Source organism: Salvia hispanica, chromosome 4, assembly GCF_029641045.1.
Source record: "Salvia hispanica isolate PSC_SH4W2 chromosome 4, Shi_PSC_v1, whole genome shotgun sequence".
Classification (NCBI taxonomy): domain Eukaryota; kingdom Viridiplantae; phylum Streptophyta; class Magnoliopsida; order Lamiales; family Lamiaceae; genus Salvia; species Salvia hispanica.
Window position 1 is genome coordinate 57930984 of NC_142695.1, and position 17936 is coordinate 57948919.

At 31.7% G+C, this 17936-nt stretch overlaps 2 pseudogenes across 1 annotated transcript; one reads left to right on the plus strand and one right to left on the minus strand.

Moving 5' to 3' along the window:
- The first annotated feature begins 480 nt into the window (after positions 1 to 480).
- LOC125196574 (putative glutathione S-transferase) lies at positions 481 to 17421 on the plus strand (annotated as a pseudogene). Its single transcript, XR_016128857.1, has 3 exons — positions 481 to 837; positions 15626 to 16458; positions 16902 to 17421. The product of XR_016128857.1 is annotated as a putative glutathione S-transferase (transcript).
- LOC148929684 (uncharacterized) lies at positions 9009 to 10149 on the minus strand (annotated as a pseudogene).
- Positions 17422 to 17936: the final 515 nt, after the last annotated feature.

Sequence of the window (17936 nt, forward strand, 5' to 3'; positions counted from 1 at the left end):
TTAGCCGGGACGGAGGGAGTATATTTTTCCATACGTCCTATAAAAATATTTATACTTTTTATTTTCGTTCGTTCCATAAAAATATGTGCATTCCAATTTTAGAAAGTTATATTAATTTAATAAGGTAGGTCTCACTATCCACTAAGAGCATCTCCAATGGTAATAGCCCAGCCATAGGCCAGCCATAGCCCAGCCATTCCCTCCCCTGCCACGTCAGCAGCACTACAAAATCCCCCTGCCACATCAGATTTAACTACTATTCTCCCTCTATCTCTTATTTTATCAGTTTTGTCTTAATTTTCGTGACATACCTATTGTGTATATTTTTATTGGATAGAGAGACTACCATGTAATCTACTTTATGCATTATTCACTTTACCTCATTTCGAGGACTTCTAGTTATTATCATAGTCCTTTTATTATTAAAAAAATAGAAGTGGATGATAGGTGATGGTGATGGTGATGGTGATGGTGATAAAAGTCTCTACCTTTAAATCCTTATCCAAAACAAAATCTCCATCTCTTTCATGAACATGGAAGACAAGGTGATTCTGCTGGATTATCATCCGAGCATGTTCGGAATGAGGCTGAGAGTTGCATTAGCAGTGAAGGGCATAGATTACGAGCACAGAGAGGAGGACAAGGAAAATAAAAGCCAGCTTCTTCTCGAGTCCAACCCCGTTTACAAGCAGATCCCCGTTTTGATCCACAACGGCAAACCCGTTTGTGGATCGTTTATAATTGTCGAATATATCGACGAGGTGTGGAAGGACAAATCTCCGACGCTGCTGCCTTGTGATCCTTACCAACGAGCTCAAGCGAGGTTTTGAAAAATAGGTACTACCTCCGTCTTTGAAAAATAGAAAGTTTTGAATTTGCACTGGTTTTAATGCATAATTAGTAAAATACGAGAGAAGAATTAATAAATTAAGAGAAAAAGTAGTGGAAATAGAGTTAATGGATTATAAGGTCCACTTTCTAAAATACTCCATCTGTTCCATAGTACTAGAGTTATTTTGCTATTTTGGTATGTTACATAGTAGTAGCATCATTTCTCTTTTTAGTAAAAGTCAACTCATTTCTTTTCACTTTCTTTACTATTGCTTTATTCTCTCCTCATAATGCAAATGTTAGGGTTTAGGTTTTTCAATTTTCTCTTTGGGTATACTCCAATTTGAATAATCGATTTTAAGACTGCCTTCTCCATTAGAACCCATGAAGAAACTAGAAGTATTCTTCATGAGTCTGATAGTTTCCCCCTTCTCAATATAGAATCGGTCAAAAAATATAAAGAGAATGGTTATAGATACGCACATGTTGGTTTAGCACAAATAGCTGTCAAACCTTTAGTTCATATAGGAGTCGACACGCCTATATATTTAGCTTTGAGAGATAAAAGATTGAAAAGATATGAAACCTCTCTCCTACCTATGGTTCAAACCAATATATGCAACGGACCAATCTATTTTAATTGCTCTCCAAACTTTTCTGTTGACCTTACTGACCCAATGATACTAGAATCTTTAGTTTTAGATGTTCAAATCCAGGGAGATGAATTCCACGTTTGCAAAAATTTTGCAGTTATGTTTTGAATATATCTTAGACTCATGTCTTCACATTTAAACCCAAAATTTAGTTGAAACCCTTTCTCAAAAGGAGAAACAATCCTTCTACAGGTAGATGCTGAGCAGTCTACTACTTGTACCCCTAAAAGCCTTAAATGGAATGAGATGACTATTCCAAACCAATTCGTAATTAAGAACCTCAGATTTGATGATAATCTAAATTGAACTATGGTACATGACATATTTTTTTTGGAAAGTCCATTTCTACAATTGAGGCCCAATACTAGGCCCATTTGTAAGCCCAGATAAATATTATGAGCTTTCGTTTCTATTATCAATAAACGCCTCTTTTTAGAATATCAGTGCCTATTGGATGACTATTTTTTTTTTATCAATTACTAGTATATTAATTTTGCTATTCATACATAAATCATTTAAGAAAGCATTTATTTTATCAAAACCAATTACTACTAAATAAACTTTTGTTGGGCCTAGATTAACAATTTAAATATTTTGGCTGAATTTATGCTAGCACATTACCTGTACCGAAATCTTTATACAAACTTTTTTTTGGTATACATAAATGCCACCGGTATTATTTCTTTAGTATCTAGCCAAATGATGATTCGATATCTTTACTTAATATGAAAATATATTCTTCGAGGTAGCAAAATGTGGGTATCGCATCGATGACCAGATCTTTGTAGGGTTAATGCATATTACTAACATAACATGAAATAGTTTGCGTGTTTAAATTTGCTTTCTAGATAATAAGATAAGTTATTATAGACACGTGACATATTACATATATTAATGGGAAAGGCTTAAAGTAAATATTATACAACAATATAACCATTAATTTCACATGGAAAATACATCACGATTGACACAAGACTAGTGATTGTGGCGAAGCTAGAAGTTTTCCGTTTGGGGCCAAATTACTGTTAATAATTATAGAATTTTTTTGATGCTCATGATGTCGAAAGCTCGATTATTTATATTTTCAATTTTAATTTTTTATTACGATTATAATGATAGAAGAAAATAATTACGAATTGATAAAGAATTAAAATTAGCATTATTAGTGGTGTAAAAGAGAATAAATAGAAATTGTATTCCAAAAAGTAGAAGAAGAAACAGAAATTATATTTCAAAAAATAGAAGCAAAGAAAATACACATAGACCCTAAAATTTTCAAAAGTAATGATATCTTGAAAAGCAATAGCGTTACCTTTAACTCAAAGACGGAAAAACTTTTATCAAAGATATCCGATAAGCTTGGAGGACCAAGTTCTTCTAATGCAAATGTTATCAGGGAATCACATAATAGTCAGACCAGTGGTTCTTCTTCTGAAGAAGACAATGTCTTAGATCAACTTGACGAAATTTTCAAGGATGAAGAACAAAGTTATCCTTATAAAATTAATAGAATATTTAAAGGGAGAAAATTTAATAATAATAAAAATTATTATAGTAAACCCTCACCTGCAGATTTGCAATATGAAGAAAGAGGACAATTCCATAAATCTAGCTATGATGGAAATTCTATAACAGAGTGGAATATTGATGGAAAATCTGAATATGAGATTCTTAATACTCTGCAAGAAATAGGTATGGCCAAAATAGCATATAGATATAACGGAATATCTGAAAAGGAAGCTTGTGTTCTCCTCGTTAATGGATTCACCGGCCAATTAAAAAATTGGTGGGATAATGCTCTGAATTTCGAAAGCAAAGAAAAATTTTTAAACCATGTCATTAATACAGAAGATCAAGATGGGGAAATTAAAGAAACAAATGATGCCTGTGATTACCTAGTTGTAACGATATCAATGTATTTTATAGGAAATCCTAGGGAAGAATTTAATAGCTCCTCTATTGTTCTGAAAAATTTAAAATGTCCTACTTTATCTGATTATAGATGGTATAAAGACGTTTTCATAACCCAGGTTCTCAAAAGAAATGATTGTAATCAAGCCTTTTGGAAAGAAAGATTTATTGCAGGATTACCAAAATTATTTGGCGAAAGAACAATCCAAAAAATAAAGGATGATATAGGAACCGAAAATATCCCCTTTGAAGAAATTACTTTTAGGCAATTATTTGCCTTCATCAAAAAAGAGGGTTTATCCTTATGCATGGAAATAAAAATTCAAAATAAATATAGAAAAGATAAGTAGAAAGCCAAGAATGAATTAGTAAACAGGTTGCCGTAACTGGATAAGAAATAAAATAATTTTTCTGTAATATAATTTTAAAATTAGCAACGGAATAGCAACAGAATAGAAATATAAAAATAAAAATAAAAATAATCCAGGAGCGGACTATATCCGTTGCTAATCTAACTCCGCTACTGATCCGCTAGTACTAGCAACGGATATATCTGTTGCTAAACCTGATTCATTTTCGTTTTTGATTTGATCACCATTTAGTAGCGGATACTCTTTGTCGGAAATCCGTTGCTAAAACTTAGCAGCGGATGGTGTATGCTGCAAGCCATTTGGCAGCAAGGTTTTTAGCGGCGGACACTATCTGCTACTAATCCGTTGCTAACGTGATTTAGCAACGGAATTAACTTATTTAGTAGCGGAAATGTCCGTTGCTAAATCACAAGATTTTTGTAGTTTTGTGAGATGTTTGGAATAGAAAAATTAGAAGCCCCGTCCTCTAAGAATAAGAGAAAATCTTTTAAGAAAACTATACAAAAACCCTTTTATAGTAAACCGTATAGGAATAAGCATAGAAGACCAAGGCCTAAGAAAGATTATAAACCAGAAAAAGATAATACTGAAATAAAGTGCTGGTTTTGCAAGAAAATTGGACATACTGAAAATCAATGCTGGAAAAAGAAAAAGAGAAATATTAAATTAATAAGTAAACAAATTAATAGCCATTTAAAGGAAAATGAAGAAGACTCTTATTCTGATACCGAATCTAATTCTGACATTGAAGAAATTCAAAGCTCCTCTAGCGAAGAAAGTTATCATACTAGCAATGAGCAAGGAAAGGATATTTGTAAAAGCTGTATTAATGTTATCTCCAAAGAAGAAAAGGAAGTCATCTTTGATCTTATCCAAGAAATTCATGATAACAATTTAAAAGAAGATTACCTTAACAAACTTAAAGATTTAATATTAGAAGAACCATCGTCTTCTAAGAAAGTCAAAATCAATGAACAGTTTAGTTTAAATAAAATTTGGGAATGATATCCATACCAAAGTTTTTCCAAACAAATAACTGCTAGAGATCTTCAAAATGAAATTAATACTCTTAAAAGGCAAATTAATAAAGAGTTTCATGAATTAAAAGAAAAAGACTTTGAACTCGAATCAAGAATAGAAATTATTGAAAATAATGAGAAGGTTCATGATTGGAATAATGAGAAAGAAGATACAAAATCCAATTCCATAAGAGTAATTCAAAAAATTAATTATCAAAAATTGCATGTGAATGTCACCCTAGTTGTCGATAATTTCAAAACTAGTATAATGACTTTGGTTGATTCAGGAGCAGATCATAATATTATTAGAGAAGGAATTGTTCTGACAAAATTCTGCGATAAAACAAAAGAAAAGCTTTTTACGGCAAACAATAATCCTTTAACGATAAAATATAAACTTTCTAGAGCTCATATTTGTAATAATGGTTATTGTTTCAAAAACATTTTCACTATTGTTAGTGATGTCTCTTATAACATGATTTTAGGAACACCCTTTTTAACTCAAATATACCCGTTCTATGTTAATGACATAGGCATCAAAACCAAGATTCAAGGAAGAGAAATAAGCTTTAAGTTCCTCTCACCCATTAAAAAGCAAGAAATATTAAACCTTCAAAGTAGTTCCATATTTAAACAAATAAATAGCATAAGCCATAAGAAAAAACAAATTAATCTATTAAAAGAAGAATTGCCTTTTCAAAGAATCGAAGATCAATTAAAAACTTCTAAATATATTAATAAAATCAAAAAAATAGACAACAAATTTATCAATAAAGTCTGCAACGAAGTTCCTAATGCTTTTTGGGATAGGAAACAACACATAATTGAATTACCATATGAGAAAGACTTTAATGAGAAAGATATTCCTACAAAATCAAGGCCTATTCAAATGAATCAAGAGCTTATGGAGACCTGTAAAAAGGAAATCAATGAATTAATAAATAAAAAATTAATAAGACCTTCCAAATCTCCTTGGAGCTGTTCTGCCTTTTATGTCATGAAACAAGCTGAACTAGAAAGAGGAACTCCTAGACTAGTAATAAATTATAAACCTTTGAATAAAGTTTTACAATGGATTAGATATCCTATTCCTAATAAAAGAGATTTGATAAATAGATTATATAATGCTAAGCTTTTCTCCAAATTTGATCTTAAATCGGGATTTTGGCAAATTCAAGTTGCTGAGAAAGATAGATATAAAACAGCTTTTACTGTACCCTTTGGACATTACGAATGGAATGTAATGCCTTTTGGATTGAAAAATGCTCCCTCGGAATTTCAAAGAATAATGAATGACATTATGAATCCCTATAGTCATTTTAGTATTGTCTACAATGATGATGTTTTAATCTTTTCTCAAGATATTGACCAACATGTTAAACACCTTGAAATTTTCATGAAGGCCATCGAGAAAAATGGATTAGTTATCTCTACTCCAAAAATGAAACTCTTCCAAACCAGCATTAGATTTCTAGGTCATGACATTACCAAAGGGACATTTAAACCTATTAGCAGATCTTTATCTTTCACAGAGAAATTTCCTGATGAGATCAAAGATAAAAACCAATTACAAAGGTTTTTTAGGATGTTTAAATTATATTTCCGATTTTTATCCAAATCTTAGAGAAACCTGTAAAATCCTTTATCAAATACTGGAGAAAAACCCTGGTAACTGGTCTAATGAACATACTAAAGTAGTCAGAATCATTAAAGAAACAGTAAAGTCTTATCCATTCTTAGGAATCCCAGATCCTAAGGCTTTCATGATTATTGAAACAGACGCCTCTAATATAGGTTATGGAGGAATCTTAAAACAAAAAGTAGAAATTAATGCAAAAGAACAATTGATAAGATTCCACTCAGGAATTTGGAATAATGCACAGATGAACTATTCGGTCATCAAGAAAGAAATTTTAGTCATTGTTTTATGCATTTCAAAATTCCAAGATGACTTATATAATAAAAAATTTCTCCTTAGAATAGATTGCAAATCTGCTAAAGAAGTCCTTGTCAAAGATGTTCAAAATATTGTTTCAAAACAGATTTTTGCTAGATGGCAAGCAATTTTATCAGTTTTTTACTTTGAAATTGAATTTATCAAAGGAGAAAATAATTCATTACCTGATTTTCTAACCAGAGAATTCTTGCAAGGAAACAGTCATGAATCCATGAATCCAGAAAAGAAAAGAATACAGAGTGCCAAAGACTATGAAGTTCAAACTCCAAAAGACTCATCAAAAGCCATTGTCTCGGCTTCACACCCACTTACTCCTCAAAAATCCATTCAAAGAATACCAAACAGATTCTCTCCTCTTCAACACCAGCCTGAAATTCCATATAATACTGTCCTGGTCTCAAATCTCCCGAAGCCAACTAATATTCAAATCCCAAACACCCCCGAAATTCATAAATATGTTGTCAAAGATTGGCATGAAGACTGTGGGATGACCACTTTTGCTGATTTCCCAGCCAACATATCTCAAAATGATTATATTAGAAACCGTTTTCCAAATCCTTCTCAATTTTGGGAGTCTGATGATCCCTTAAAAGACCAAAAGTATTATGAGTTTATTCTTGTAGACTCGAATTCGGTTGAAATAACTCACAATTTCAATAAGTCCAAAGAGGTAGAATTTTCAAAATGCCTTATCAAAAGAATTTATACTCCTACCACTTTTGGAGGACTTAGTGAGTTCAAAATATTTTCGGTCAATCATCCAGCCCATGGGTATCACTACATTGATTACAAGAATGCATGGTTTCGTGCTTTCTTCTTAAGACCCTTCAACCACTCATGGTTCTTTTCCTTTGATCAAAATTCCGACAAATCTCTTCCAATATGGTTTCTTGATTGGTGGAGAAAGTTTGGATCTTCAGTTCAAATTCTGCCTTCTCAAATCCAAAATGGTTTTAACGTATTTGCGGAACTTTCTACCCTAAAAAATTATCAAAAGTTCATCATGTTTCATGAATAATTTAAAATCCCTTGGATCTTTGCTTGGGATTTTCATTTTGAGAAAATCTACCCAGACCCTACTCTCTTCTCTTTAACAAGGGTCTACAAGATCAAATGGTGGGCAAAATTCCAAGAACATCATGGAGCAGAACCTGCAGTTAGACATTTCTTATCTACTGGTCAAAAGATTGTTTACCAAAAGGAAGAGACTAAAGAAAAAAAGGACACCAAGAAAGCTAGTAGTTCAAAACCAAAAGAAGAGCCCAATTTTGTTGATCTCCCTGATTACCTCAAAAAAGAGTTCTTTGAATATATGGCTCAAAGGTCTACTTCGTCAAAATCCAAATCAGAAGAATCAATTTCCTCTGATCCGATTGGAGGACAAGATCCGTTTGATTTTTAATGGCAGCAGTTTTTCAAAGAAGAGCGTTAAGATTATATATTCTGGATCTCAAAGAAGGAATCAAAGATGAAGTGGCAAGAATTGAAGCTTTTCTCAAAATTATCAATAAAGAAATCAATGTTCCAGGAGAAATTGATCAGTTTCATGTTGATTTAATCTTAACTGGGATCCAAAGAAGAATGAGCCTAATCAATGAAATGAAGAAGAATTTTAAAATCATCTCCATCTTACTTGCTGCCTGATATGTTTTTCAAAGATTGCAGTTTCGAGATTACCAGGCTTGAAGAAAGGATTAAAATTCAAAAACGTTTCATCAAATATCTCCTTATTCAACAACAAAGGAGACAAGAATTCTACAGGATCAAAATTACAGAAAAATCTGAGTCACGTCAAAGAATGGAGAAAATAATGGTATCAAATGACCTGTCCTCCACTCAATTTCTTGGAGAGAGAGAAGGTCATTTGATACCATTGTTTTCTCCATTCTTTGACGTGACTCAGATTTTTATGTAATTTTGATCCTGTAGAACTCTTGTCTCCTTTGTTGTTGAATAAGGATATATTTGATGAAACGTTTTTGAATTTTAACCCTTTCTTCAAGTCTGGTAATCTCGAAACTGCAATCTTTGAAAAACATATCAGGCAGCAAGTAAGATGGAGATGATTTTAAAGTTCTTCTTCATTTCATTGATTAGGCTCATTCTTCTTTGGATCCCAGTTAAGATTAAATCAACATGAAACTGATCAATTTCTCCTGGAACATTGATTTCTTTATTGATAATTTTGAGAAAAGCTTCGTTTCTTGCCACTTCATCTTTGATTCCTTCTTTGAGATCCAGAATATATAATCTTAACGCTCTTCTTTGAAAAACTGCTGCCATTAAAAATCAAACGGATCTTGTCCTCCAATCGGATCAGAGGAAATTGATTATTCTGATTTGGATTTTGACGAAGTAGACCTTTGAGCCATATATTCAAAGAACTCTTTTTTGAGGTAATCAGGCAGATCAACAAAATTGGGCTCTTCTTTTGGTTTTGAACTACTAGCTTTCTTGGTGTCCTTTTTTTCTTTAGTCTCTTCCTTTTGGTAAACAATCTTTTGACCAGTAGATAAGAAATGTCTAACTGCAGGTTCTGCTCCAAGACGTTCTTGGAATTTTGCCCACCATTTGATCTTATAGACCCTTGTTAAAGAGAAGAGAGTAGGGTCTGGGTAGATTTTCTCAAAATGAAAATCCCAAGCAAAGATCCAAGGGATTTTAAATTCTGCATGAAACATGACGAACTTTTGATAATTTTTAAGGGTAGAAAGTTCTGCAAATACGTTAAAACCAGTTTGGATTTGAGAAGGCCGAATTTGAACTGAAGATCCAAACTTTCTCCACCAATCAAGAAACCATATTGGAAGAGATTTGTCGGAATTTTGATCAAAGGAAAAGAACCATGAGTGGTTGAAGGGTCTTAAGAAGAAAGCACGAAACCATGCATTCTTGTAATCAATGTAGTGATACCCATGGGCTGGATGATTGACCGAAAATATTTTGAACTCACTAAGTCCTCCAAAAGTGGTAGGAGTATAAATTCTTTTGATAAGGCATTTTGAAAATTCTACCTCTTTGGACTTATTGAAATTGTGAGTTATTTCAACCGAATTCGAGTCTACAAGAATAAACTCATAATACTTTTGGTCTTTTAAGGGATCATCAGACTCCCAAAATTGAGAAGGATTTGGAAAACGGTTTCTAATATAATCATTTTGAGATATGTTGGCTGGGAAATCAGCAAAAGTGGTCATCCCACAGTCTTCATGCCAATCTTTGACAACATATTTATGAATTTCGGGGGTGTTTGGGATTTGAATATTAGTTGGCTTCGGGAGATTTGAGAGGCTGGTGTTGAAGAGGAGAGAATCTGTTTGGTATTCTTTGAATGGATTTTTGAGGAGTAAGTGGGTGTGAAGCCGAGACAATGGCTTTTGATGAGTCTTTTGGAGTTTGAACTTCATAGTCTTTGGCACTCTGTATTCTTTTCTTTTCTGGATTCATGGATTCATGACTGTTTCCTTGCAAGAATTCTCTGGTTAGGAAATCAGGTAATGGATTATTTTCTCCTTTGATAAATTCAATTTCAAAGTAAAAAACTGATAAAATTGCTTGCCATCTAGCAAAAATCTGTTTTGAAACAATATTTTGAACATCTTTGACAAGGACTTCTTTTGCAGATTTGCAATCTATACTAAGGAGAAATTTTTTATTATATAAGTCATCTTGGAATTTTGAAATGCATAAAACAGTGACTAAAATTTCTTTCTTGATGACCGAATAGTTCATCTGTGCATTATTCCAAATTCCTGAGTGGAATCTTATCAATTGTTCTTTTGCATTGATTTCTACTTTTTGTTTTAAGATTCCTCCATAACCTATATTAGAGGCGGCTGTTTCAATAATCATGAAAGCCTTAGGATCTGGGATTCCTAAGAATGGTTAAGACTTTACTTGTTCTTTAATGATTCTGACTACTTTAGTATGTTCATTAGACCAGTTAACAGGGTTTTTCTCCAGTATTTGATAAAGGATTTTACAGGTTTCTCTAAGATTTGGATAAAAATCGGAAATATAATTTAAACATCCTAAAAACCTTTGTAATTGGTTTTTATCTTTGATCTCATCAGGAAATTTCTCTGTGAAAGATAAAGATCTGTTAATAGGTTTAAATGTCCCTTTGGTAATGTCATGACCTAGAAATCTAATGCTGGTTTGGAAGAGTTTCATTTTTGGAGTAGAGATAACTAATCCATTTTTCTCGATGGCCTTCATGAAAATTTCAAGGTGTTTAACATGTTGGTCAATATCTTGAGAAAAGATTAAAACATCATCAATGTAGACAATACTAAAATGACTATAGGGATTCATAATGTCATTCATTATTCTTTGAAATTCCGAGGGAGCATTTTTCAATCCAAAAGGCATTACATTCCATTCGTAATGTCCAAAGGGTACAGTAAAAGCTGTTTTATATCTATCTTTCTCAGCAACTTGAATTTGCCAAAATCCCGATTTAAGATCAAATTTGGAGAAAAGCTTAGCATTATATAATCTATTTATCAAATCTCTTTTATTAGGAATAGGATATCTAATCCATTGTAAAACTTTATTCAAAGGTTTATAATTTATTACTAGTCTAGGAGTTCCTCTTTCTAGTTCAGCTTGTTTCATGACATAAAAGGCAGAACAGCTCCAAGGAGATTTGGAAGGTCTTATTAATTTTTTATTTATTAATTCATTGATTTCCTTTTTACAGGTCTCCATAAGCTCTTGATTCATTTGAATAGGCCTTGATTTTGTAGGAATATCTTTCTCATTAAAGTCTTTCTCATATGGTAATTCAATTATGTGTTGTTTCCTATCCCAAAAAGCATTAGGAACTTCGTTGCAGACTTTATTGATAAATTTGTTGTCTATTTTTTTGATTTTATTAATATATTTAGAAGTTTTTTATTGATCTTCGATTCTTTGAAAAGGCAATTCTTCTTTTAATAGATTAATTTGTTTTTTCTTATGGCTTATGCTATTTATTTGTTTAAATATGGAACTACTTTGAAGGTTTAATATTTCTTGCTTTTTAATGGATGAGAGGAACTTAAAGCTTATTTCTCTTCCTTGAATCTTGGTTTTGATGCCTATGTCATTAACATAGAACGGGTATATTTGAGTTAAAAAGGGTGTTCCTAAAATCATGTTATAAGAGACATCACTAACAATAGTGAAAATGTTTTTGAAACAATAACCATTATTACAAATATGAGCTCTAGAAAGTTTATATTTTATCGTTAAAGGATTATTGTTTGCCGTAAAAAGCTTTTCTTTTGTTTTATCGCAGAATTTTGTTGGAACAATTCCTTCTCTAATAATATTATGATCTGCTCCTGAATCAACCAAAGTCATTATACTAGTTTTGAAATTATCGACAACTAGGGTGACATTCACATGCCATTTTTGATAATTAATTTTTTGAATTACTCTTATGGAATTGGATTTTGTATCTTCTTTCTCATTATTCCAATCATGAACCTTCTCATTATTTTCAATAATTTCTATTCTTGATTCGAGTTCAAAGTCTTTTTCTTTTAATTCATGAAACTCTTTATTAATTTGCCTTTTAAGAGTATTAATTTCATTTTGAAGATCTCTAGCCGTTATTTGTTTGGAAAAACTTTGGTATGGATATCATTCCCAAATTTTATTTAAACTAAACTGTTCATTGATTTTGACTTTCTTAGAAGACGATGGTTCTTCTAATATTAAATCTTTAAGTTTGTTAAGGTAATCTTCTTTTAAATTGTTATCAGGAATTTCTTGGATAAGATCAAAGATGACTTCCTTTTCTTCTTTGGAGATAACATTAATACAGCTTTTACAAATATCCTTTCCTTGCTCATTGCTAGTATGATAATTTTCTTCGCTAGAGGAGCTTTGAATTTCTTCAAAGTCAGAATTAGATTCGGTATCAGAATAAGAGTCTTCTTCATTTTCCTTTAAAAGGCTATAATTTTTTTACTTATTAATTTAATATTTCTCCTTTTCTTCTTCCAGCATTGATTTTCAGTATGTCCAGTTTTCTTGCAAAACCAGCACTTTATTTCAATATTATCTTTTTCTGGTTTATAATCTTTCTTAGGCCTTGGTCTTCTATGCTTATTCCTATACGGCTTACTATAAAAGGGTTTTTGTATAGTTTTCTTAAAATATTTTCTCTTATTCTTAGAGGACGGGGCTTCTAATTTTTCTATTCCAAACATCTCACAAAAGCATCCTAATTCATTCTTGGCTTTCTGCTTATCTTTTCTATATTTATTTTGAATTTTTATTTCCATGCATAAGGATAAACCTTCTTTTTTGATGAAGGCAAATAATTGCCCAAAAGTAATTTCTTCAAAGGAGATATTTTCAGTTCCTATATCATCCTTTATTTTTTGGATTGTTCTTTCGCCAAATAATTTTGGTAATCCTGCAATAAATCTTTCTTTCCAAAAGGCTTGATTACAATCATTTCTTTTGAGAACCTGGGTTATGAAAACGTCTTTATACCATCTATAATCAGATAAAGTAGGACATTTTAAAATTTTCAGAACAATAGAGGAGCTATTAAATTCTTCCCTAGGATTTCCTATAAAATACATTGATATCGTTACAACTAGGTAATCACAGGCATCATTTGTTTCTTTAATTTCCCCATCTTGATCTTCTGTATTAATGACATGGTTTAAAAAATTTTCTTTGCTTTCGAAATTCAGAGCATTATCCCACCAATTTTTTAATTGGCCGGTGAATCCATTAACGAGGAGAACACAAGCTTCCTTTTCAGATATTCCGTTATATCTATATGCTATTTTGGCCATACCTATTTCTTGCAGAGTATTAAGAATCTCATATTCAGATTTTCCATCAATATTCCACTCTGTTATAGAATTTCCATCATAGCTAGATTTATGGAATTGTCCTCTTTCTTCATATTGCAAATCTGCAGGTGAGGGTTTACTATAATAATTTTTATTATTATTAAATTTTCTCCCTTTAAATATTCTATTAATTTTATAAGGATAACTTTGTTCTTCATCCTTGAAAATTTCGTCAAGTTGATCTAAGACATTGTCTTCTTCAGAAGAAGAACCACTGGTCTGACTATTATGTGATTCCCTGATAACATTTGCATTAGAAGAACTTGGTCCTCCAAGCTTATCGGATATCTTTGATAAAAGTTTTTCCGTCTTTGAGTTAAAGGTAACGCTATTGCTTTTCAAGATATCATTACTTTTGAAAATTTTAGGGTCTATGTGTATTTTCTTTGCTTCTATTTTTTGAAATATAATTTCTGTTTCTTCTTCTACTTTTTGGAATACAATTTCTATTTATTCTCTTTTACACCACTAATAATGCTAATTTTAATTCTTTATCAATTCGTAATTATTTTCTTCTATCATTATAATCGTAATAAAAAATTAAAATTGAAAATATAAATAATCGAGCTTTCGACATCATGAGCATCAAAAAAATTCTATAATTATTAACAGTAATTTGGCCCCAAACGGAAAACTTCTAGCTTCGCCACAATCACTAGTCTTGTGTCAATCGTGATGTATTTTCCATGTGAAATTAATGGTTATATTGTTGTATAATATTTACTTTAAGCCTTTCCCATTAATATATGTAATATGTCACGTGTCTATAATAACTTATCTTATTATCTAGAAAGCAAATTTAAACACGCAAACTATTTCATGTTATGTTAGTAATATGCATTAACCCTACAAAGATCTGGTCATCGATGCGATACCCACATTTTGCTACCTCGAAGAATATATTTTCATATTAAGTAAAGATATCGAATCATCATTTGGCTAGATACTAAAGAAATAATACCGGTGGCATTTATGTATACCAAAAAAAAGTTTGTATAAAGATTTCGGTACAGGTAATGTGCTAGCATAAATTCAGCCAAAATATTTAAATTGTTAATCTAGGCCCAACAAAAGTTTATTTAGTAGTAATTGGTTTTGATAAAATAAATGCTTTCTTAAATGATTTATGTATGAATAGCAAAATTAATATACTAGTAATTGATAAAAAAAAAATAGTCATCCAATAGGCACTGATATTCTAAAAAGAGGCGTTTATTGATAATAGAAACGAAAGCTCATAATATTTATCTGGGCTTACAAATGGGCCTAGTATTGGGCCTCAATTGTAGAAATGGACTTTCCAAAAAAAATATGTCACGTACCATAGTTCAATTTAGATTATCATCAACGTGCCACTTTCAATTTTTCATATGATCATTTGATAATTTTAGTTTTCGAATTATTTTAGTTGTCAAATATTTATTGATTGAAAACAATGTCGTATCAATTAAGTTGGGGACTAATTTAATAGTGGTTGTTGTATATATATTCTAGCTTCGCTTTCTAGCTTGCCATTTTTTTCTACTCCTTCGGCTTCACTATAGTTGAAGCGGAACTTTTGGGCACAGAGTCTAAGAAAAGGATGTTGGGTGTCTTAAATATATAGATAATAAAGTAGGAGAGAGGAAAATTTAGAGAGAATAAAGTATAGAGTGAATAAAATGGAGTAAATAAAGTAATAGAGAGTAAATAAGAAAGTAAAAGAAGTTACCATATATGAAAATGACTCAACTATAAACAAATTTTTCGAAATAGAAAAATGACTATTGATAGTGATACGGAGGGAGTATAATTTTAGGGTTTATAATTTTGAGCATAGTTAAATCAATCAATCAAACAAACAAATCATGACTATTTGTAATTGTTTATTGAACATGTGACTTGGCCACATATTTTATTGCACTTGTAATTATTGAATAATTTCGAGGAAAGCATGAAATAATATTTTATAGTACTCCTATAACTTAGTTGGTTTATGTTGAATAATTTATGTTTCCCTCTTTGACTTGTCTGCTTTCTAAAGTTCCAAATGGAGACGAAGCTGAAAATGCAGGTATAGTAACTACATTTACTTTACTTGAATGTGTTATATTCAATACTTTTAAACTATTGCAATCAATTGTAAATATAACGTCCTCATTTATTAACATTGAATCAAGGTGCACAAACTCGTGGTGTGTGATATCAAATGGAACTGTTTTTCAATTGGGTCCATGTAATTTTACTTGGTTTTCATTGTCTTTTCTTTCATTAGTAAACTTTATGTTGGTGTGTATTTGTTTCTTCTAGAAATGGATGTTTGTGTATCGTTATATTAAGGCTGTTCCATTGCAATAAACTTGAATTTAAATGTATGAGTCAAACTTAAACTTCCAGGAAACCATGAATTAACATTATTTATGGAACATGGCATGGCCATATTATAAAATATTTTGTACTACTATCATGCCCTTTAAATCTACATCCACACTTTGCAAATGTTTCACTGATTTTGTACCAAAACAAAACAAAACAAAAATCTCCATCTCTTTCATGAACATGGAAGACAAGGTGATTCTGCTGGATTTTTATCCGAGCATGTTCGGAATGAGGCCGAGAGTTGCGTTAGCAGTGAAGGGCATCGATTACGAGCACAGAGAGGAGGACAAGGAAAATAAAAGCCAGCTTCTTCTCGAGTCCAATCCCATTTACAAGGAGATCCCTGTTTTGATCCACTACAGCAAACCCGTTTGTGGATCGTTTGTTATTGTCGAATACATCGACGAGGTGTGGAAGGACAAATCTCCGACGCTGCTGCCTTGTGATCCTTACCAACGAGCTCAAGCGAGGTTCTTGGCTGATTATATAGACAAAAAGGTATTACATCCGTCTTTGAAATATATAAACTTTTGAAATGACACAGGTTTATATGCATAATTGGTAAAATATGAGAGAATAATGGGTAAAGTAAGAGAGAGGAAGAGAAAAAAGCATGGAAATAGAGTTAGTGGGTTGTGGGGTTCATTTCTTAAAGTAGAAAGTTTAGAAAGTTTTTATTTTTAAGAGACAGGGGTAGTATATATTGTCTTGTTATAGTCAATTGCAAATAGTTTTACATGTGCTATATTAGTATGATACTGTCCACTTTGGACATAGTCTTCGCGATTTTATATAATCATAATTTGTAGGATTATATATTGCGTGCAACTTTACTAATTATTTCCTGATGTGGGACGTGGTTTGCACATCAGCAAGTTTGATGTTGTAAAATTGTTTGATGCTACTTAAACTTGTTTATATAACTTGATAATGAATTGTAGGTAATGGAAACCGGAAATTTGATATGGTGTGAGGAGCGAGAAGAGAAAGAGGCGGGTAAGAAGGGTTTGCGGAGTTCATGAAGCAGATGGAGTCGGAGCTTGGCGATAAGCCATTCTTCGGCAACAACGGCTTCGGCTTTTTGGATGTGGCTTTGATCACATATACCCCTTGGTTCAAGACCTTCGAAATCTGCGGCGATTTTATTAGCATCCAACAAGATTATCCCAAATTAAGTTCATGGGTAAAGAGGTGTTTGGAGATAGAGAGTGTGTCTAAATCATTGGCAGATCCCGACAACATTTACAACTTCTATTTGACCATTAAGAAAAAGCGTGGCATTTAAATTTCTATTCGTTTATCAATAAAAAAAAGACTAGTCTTCACTAGTCTTGTGTCAATCATGATGTATTTTCCATGCGAAATTAATTGTAAAATAAAATGACTAGCATTCACTAGTCTTGTGTCAATCACGATGTATTTTCCATGTGAAGTTAATTACTACTCCTCCGTCCCATTAAATATGTAACATTTGCTTTTCAGTACAAGATTTTATATAGTGTTGTTTTGTGAGTTAATGAAGACAGAGTAAAGTATGATAGAAGAAAAGGTAGAGAGGGTATTGTTTCCATTTTTAAAAACGTTTCATTTTTAATGGGACACACAAAAAAAAACGTTTCATTTTTAATGGCACATAGGAGTATAATGTTTACTTTAAGCCTTTCTCATTAATATATATGTAATATGTCACGTCTCTATAATAACTTATCTTATTATCTAGGGCAAGCAAATTTAAACACGCAAACTATTTCATATTATGATATGATAGTAATATGCATTAATCCCACAAAGATCTGGTCATCGATGCGATTCCCACATTTTGCTACCTTGAAGAATTTATTTTCATAAAGAGTAAAGGTCAAAATTGGTCCTGAACATATGGTCATTTTACCTTTCTGGTCCTAAACATTATCTTTTAGATTTTTTGGTCCTGAACATATGAGAATTTGATCATTTTGGTCATCTGTTAACTTTTC